This window comes from Macaca nemestrina, chromosome X (genome assembly GCF_043159975.1).
Source record: "Macaca nemestrina isolate mMacNem1 chromosome X, mMacNem.hap1, whole genome shotgun sequence".
NCBI classification, from domain to species: domain Eukaryota; kingdom Metazoa; phylum Chordata; class Mammalia; order Primates; family Cercopithecidae; genus Macaca; species Macaca nemestrina.
Window position 1 is genome coordinate 114429927 of NC_092145.1, and position 5712 is coordinate 114435638.

Here is a 5712-nt window from a genome sequence, read left to right on the forward strand (position 1 = left end):
TATTGAGGATTTTTGCATCGATGTTCATCAGGGATATTGGTCTAAAATTCTCTTTTTTTGTTGTGTCTCTGCCAGGCTTTGGTATCAGGATGATGTTGGCCTCATAAAATGAGTTAGGGAAGGGTCCCTATTTTTCTATTGATTGGAATAGTTTCAGAAGGAATGGTACCAGCTCCTCCTTGTACCTCTGGTAGAATTCGGCTGTGAATCCATCTGGTCCTCGACTTCTTTTGGTTGGTAGGCTATTAATTATTGCCTCAATTTCAGAGCCTGTTATTGGTCTATTCAGGGATTCAACTTCTTCCTGGGTTAGTCATGGGAGGGTGTAAGTGTCCAGGAAATTATCCATTTCTTCTAGATTTTCTAGTTTATTTGCGTAGAGGTCTTTATAGTATTCTCTGATGGTAGTTTGTATTTCTCTGAGTCGGTGGTGATATCCCCTTTATCATTTTTATTGTGTCTATTTGATTCTTCTCTCCTTTCTTGTTTTTTAGTCTTGCTAGCAGTCTATCAATTTTGTTGATCTTTTCAAAAAATCAGCTCCTGGATTCACTGATTTTTTGGAGGATTTTTTGTGTCTCTATCTCCTTCAGTTCTGCTCTGATCTTAGTTATTTCTTGCCTTCTGCTAGCTTTTGAATGCATTTGCTCTTGCTTCTCTAGTTCTTTTAATTTTGATGTTAGGGTATCAATTTTATATCTCTCCTGCTTTCTCTTGTGGGCATTTAGTGCTATAAATGTCCCTCTACACACTGCTTTAAATGTGTCCCAGAGATTCTGGTATGTTGTATCTTTGTTCTCATTGGTTTCAAAGAACGTCTTTATTTCTGCCTTCATTTCATTATGTACCCAGTAGTCATTCAGGAGCAGGTTGTTCAGTTTCCATGTAGTTGAGAGGTTTTGATTGAGTTTCTTAGTCCTGAGTTCTAGTTTGATTGCACTGTGGTCTGAGAGACAGATTGTTATCATATCTGTTCTTTTACATTTGCTGAGTAATGCTTTACTTCCAACAATGTGGTCAATTTTGGAATAAGTACGATGTGGTGCTGAGAAGAATGTATATTCTGTTGATTTGGGTTGGAGAGTTCTGTAGATGCCTATTAGGTCCGCTTGGTGCAGAGTTGAGTTCAATTCCTGGATATCCTTGTTAACTTTCTGTCTCGTTGATCTGTCTAGTGTTGACAGTGGGGTGTTAAAGTCTCCCGTTATTATTGCATGGGAGTCTAAGTCTCTTTGTAAGTCTCTAAGGACTTGCTTTATGAATCTGGGTGCTCCTGTATTGGGTGCATATATATTTAGGATAGTTAGCTCTTCCTGATTAATTGATCCCTTTACCATTTTGTAATGGCCTTCTTTGTCTCTTTTGATCTTTGATGGTTTAAAGTCTGTTTTATCAGAGACTAGGATTGCAACCCCTGCTTTTTTTGTTTTCCATTTGCTTGGTAGATCTTCCTCCATCCCTTTATTTTGAGCCTCTGTGTGTCTCTGCATGTGAGATGGGTCTCCTGAATACAGCAAATTGATGGGTCTTGACTCTTCATCCAATTTGCCAGTCTGTGTCTTTTAATTGGACCATTTATTCCATTTACATTTAAGGTTAATATTGTTATGTGTGAACTTGATCCTGTCATTATGATATTAGCTGGTTATTTTGCTTGCTAGTTGATGCAGTTTCTTCCTAGCATCAATGGACTTTACATTTTGGCATGTTTTTGCGGTGGCTGGTACCGGTTGTTCCTTTCCATGTTTAGTGCTTCCTTCAGGATCTCTTGTAGGGCAGGCCTGGTGGTGACAAAATCTCTAAGCATTTGCTTGTCTGTAAAGGATTTTATTTCTCCTTCACTTATGAAACTTACTTTGGCTGGATATGAAATTCTGGGTTGAAAATTCTTTTCTTTAAGACTGTTGAATATTGGCCCCCACTCTCTTCTGACTTATAGAGTTTCTGCCGAGAGATCTGCTGTTAGTCTGAAGGGCTTCCCTTAGTGGGTAACCCGACCTTTCTCTCTGGCTGCCCTTAACATTTTTTCCTTCATTTCAACTTTGGTGAATCTGACAAGTATGTGTCTTGGAGTTGCTCTTCTCAAGGAGTATCTTTGTGGTGTTCTCTGTATTTCCTGAATTTGAATGTTGGACTGCCTTACTAGGCTGGGGAAGTTCTCCTGAATTATATCCTGCAGAGTGTTTTCCAACTTGGTTCCATTTTCCCCATCACTTTCAGGCACATCAATCAGATGTAGATTTGGTCTTTTCACATAATCCCATATTTCTTGGAAGCTTTGTTCATTTCTTTTTACTCTTTTTTCTCTACATTTCTCTTCTCGCTTCATTTCATTCATTTGATCTTCAATCACTGATAATCTTTCTTCCAGTTGATCGAGTTGGTTTCTGAAGCTTGTGCATTTGTCATGTAGTTCTCATGTCATGATTTTCATCTCTGTCAGTTCTTTTAAGGTCTTCTCTGCATTGATTATTCTTGTTATCCATTCATCCATCCTTTTTTCAAGGTTTTTAGTTTCTTTGCACTGGTTACATAGTTCCTTCTTTAGCTCTGAGAAGTTTGATCAACTGAAGTCTCCTCTCAACTCATCAAAGTCATTCTCCATCCAACTTTGTTTCATTGCTGGCGATGAACTGTGTTCCTTTGGAGGGGGAGATGCACTCTGATTTTTTGAATTCCCAGCTTTTCTGCACTGCTTTTCCCCCATCTTTGTGGTTTTATCTGCCTTTGGTCTTTGATGATGGTGATGTACTGATGGGGTTTTGGTGTGGGTGTCCTTTCTGTTTGTTAATTTTCCTTCTAACAGTCAGGATCCTCAGCTGCAGGTCTGTTGGAGTTTGCTTGAGGTCCCCTCCAGACCCTGTTTGCCTGGGTATCAGCAGCAGAGGCTGCAGAAGATGGAATATTGCTGAACAGTGAGTGAGTGTTGCCATGTGATTCTTGCTCTGGAAGCTTCGTCTCAGGGTGTACCCAGCCGTGTGAGGTGTGATGTGTTGGTCTGCACCTAGTGGGGGATGTCTCCCAGTTAGGCTACTCAGGGGTCAGGGACCCACTTGAGCAGGCAGTTTGTCCGTTCTCAGATCTCAACCTCCATGCTGGGAGAACCACTGCTCTCTTCAAAGCTGTCAGACAGAGACTTTTACATCTGCAGAGGTTTCTGCTGCCTTTTGTTTAGCTACGCCCTGCCCCAGAGGTGGAGTCTACAGAGGCAGGCAGGCCTCCTTGAGCTGTGGTGGGCTCCACCCAATTCGAGCTTCCTGGCAGCTTTGTTTATCTACTTAAGTCCCTCCTCCAGCCTCGCTGCCGCCCTGCAGTTAGATCTCAGACTGCTGTGCTAGCAATGAGGGAGGCTCTGGGGGTGTGGGACCCTCCAGGCCAGGTATGAGATATAATCTCCTGGTGTGCCCTATGCTAAGACCCTTGATAAAGCACAGTATTAGGGTGGGAGTCACCTGATTTTCCAGGTGTTGTGTGTCTCAATTTCCCTTGGCTAGGAAAAGGAATTCCCTTCCCCCTTGCACTTCCCACGTGAGGTGATGCCTCGCCCTGCTTCAGCTCTCACTGGTCGGGCTGCACCCACAGACCAGCATCAACTGTCTGACATGCCCCAGTGAGATGAACCTGGTACCTCAGTTAAAAATGCAGAAATCACCCGTCTTCTGCGTCGCTCACGCTGGGAGCAGGAGGCTGGAGCTGTTCCTATTTGGCCATCTTGGGTGCCACCCAGATAGTGCATTTTTACAAATTCAAGGTTTGTGGCAACCCTACATCAAGCAAGTTGATTGGTGCTATTTTTCCAAAAGTATATGCTCACTTCATGCCTCCTTATGTCATTACATTTTGGTAATCCTTGCAATATTTTAAATGTTATTATTATTATTATATCTGTTATGGTGATCTGCGGTCAGTGACGTTTAATGTTACTCTTGTGATTGTGTTGGGGTGCCACAAACAAAGCCCAAAGAAGATGGAGAACTTAATAAATGTTGTCTGTATTCTGACTGCTCCACTCATCGGCCATTGCCTGGTCTCTCTCCCTCTTTTCAGGCCTCTCTCTTCCCTGAGACATGACAATTTTGAAATTAGGGCAATTAATAACCGTACAAGGGCCTCTAAGTGTTAAAGTGAAAGAGAGTCATGTGTCTCACTTTATATCAAAAGCTAAAAATGATTAAGCTTTGTGAGAAAGGCATGTCAAAAGTCAAGATAGGCTGAAAACTAGACCTCTTGCACCAAACAGCCAAGTTGTGAATGCAAAGGAAAAGTTCTTGAAGGAAATTGCAAATGCTGCTCCAGTGAACATACAAATGATAAGAAAGTAAAACAGCCTTATTGGTGATATGGAGAAAGTTTGAGTTGTCTGGGTAGAAGTTCAAACCAGCCACATTTCCTTAAGCCAAAGTTTAATCCAGAGCAAGGCCCTAACTCTTTTTGATTCTCTGAAGGCTGAGAGAGTTGAGGCAGCTGCAGAATAAAAGTTTGAAGCTAGCAAAGGTTAATTCATAACGTTTAAGAAAAGAAGCCATCTCATAACATAAAAGTGAAAGGTAAAGAAGCAAGTGCTGATGGAGAAGCTGCAGCAAGCTATCCAGATTTAGCTAAGATCACTGATAAATGTGACTACCCTAAACAACATATTTTCTTTTTTTTTATTGTGTCTGTTTTCTTTTCTTTTCTTTTTTATTTTTTTATTATACTTTAAGTTCTAGGGTACATGTGCACAACGTGCAGGTTACATATGTATACATGTGCCATGTTGGTGTGCTGCACCCATTAACTCATCATTTACATTAGGTATATCTCCTAATGCTATCCCTCCCCCCTCCCCCAACCCCACAACAGGCCCCAGTATGTGATGTTCCCCACCCTGTGTCCAAGTGCTCTCATTGTTCAATTCCCACCTATGAGTGAGAACATGTGGTGTTTGGTTTTCTATACTTGCGATAGTTTGCTCAGAATGATGGTTTCCAGCTGCATCCATTTTACCACAAAGTACATGAACTCATCCTTTTTTATAGCTGCATAGTATTCCATGGTGTATATGTACCACATTTTCTTAATCTAGTCTATCATTGATGGACATTTGGGTTGATTCCAAGTCTTTGCTATTGTGAATAGTGCCTCAATAAACATACGTGTGCATGTGTCTTTATAGTAGCATGATTTATAATCCTTTGGGTATATACCCAGTAATGGGATGGCTGGGTCAAATGGTATTTCTAGTTCTAGATCCTTGACGAATCGCCACATTGTCTTCCACGATGGTTGAACTAGTTTACACTCCCAACAACAGTGTAGAAGTGTTCCTGTTTCTCCACATCCTCTCCAGCACCTGTTGTTTCCTGACTTTTTAATGATTGCTATTCTAACTGGTATGAGATGGTATCTCATTGTGGTTTTGATTTGTATTTCTCTGATGGCCAGTGATGATGAGCATTTTTTCATGTGTTTGGTGGCTGTATGAATGTCTTCTTTTGAGAAATGTCTGTTCATATCCTTCACCCACTTTTTGATGGAGTTGTTTGATTTTTTCTTGTAAATTTGTTTTTCTTTGTAGATTCTGGATATTAGCCCTTTGTCAGATGGGTAGATTGTAAAATTTTTCTCCCATTCTGCAGGTTGCCTGTTCACTCTGATGGTAGTTTCTTTTGCTGTGCAGAATCTCTTTAGTTTAAGTAGATGCCATTTGTCAATTTTGGCTTTTGTTGCCAT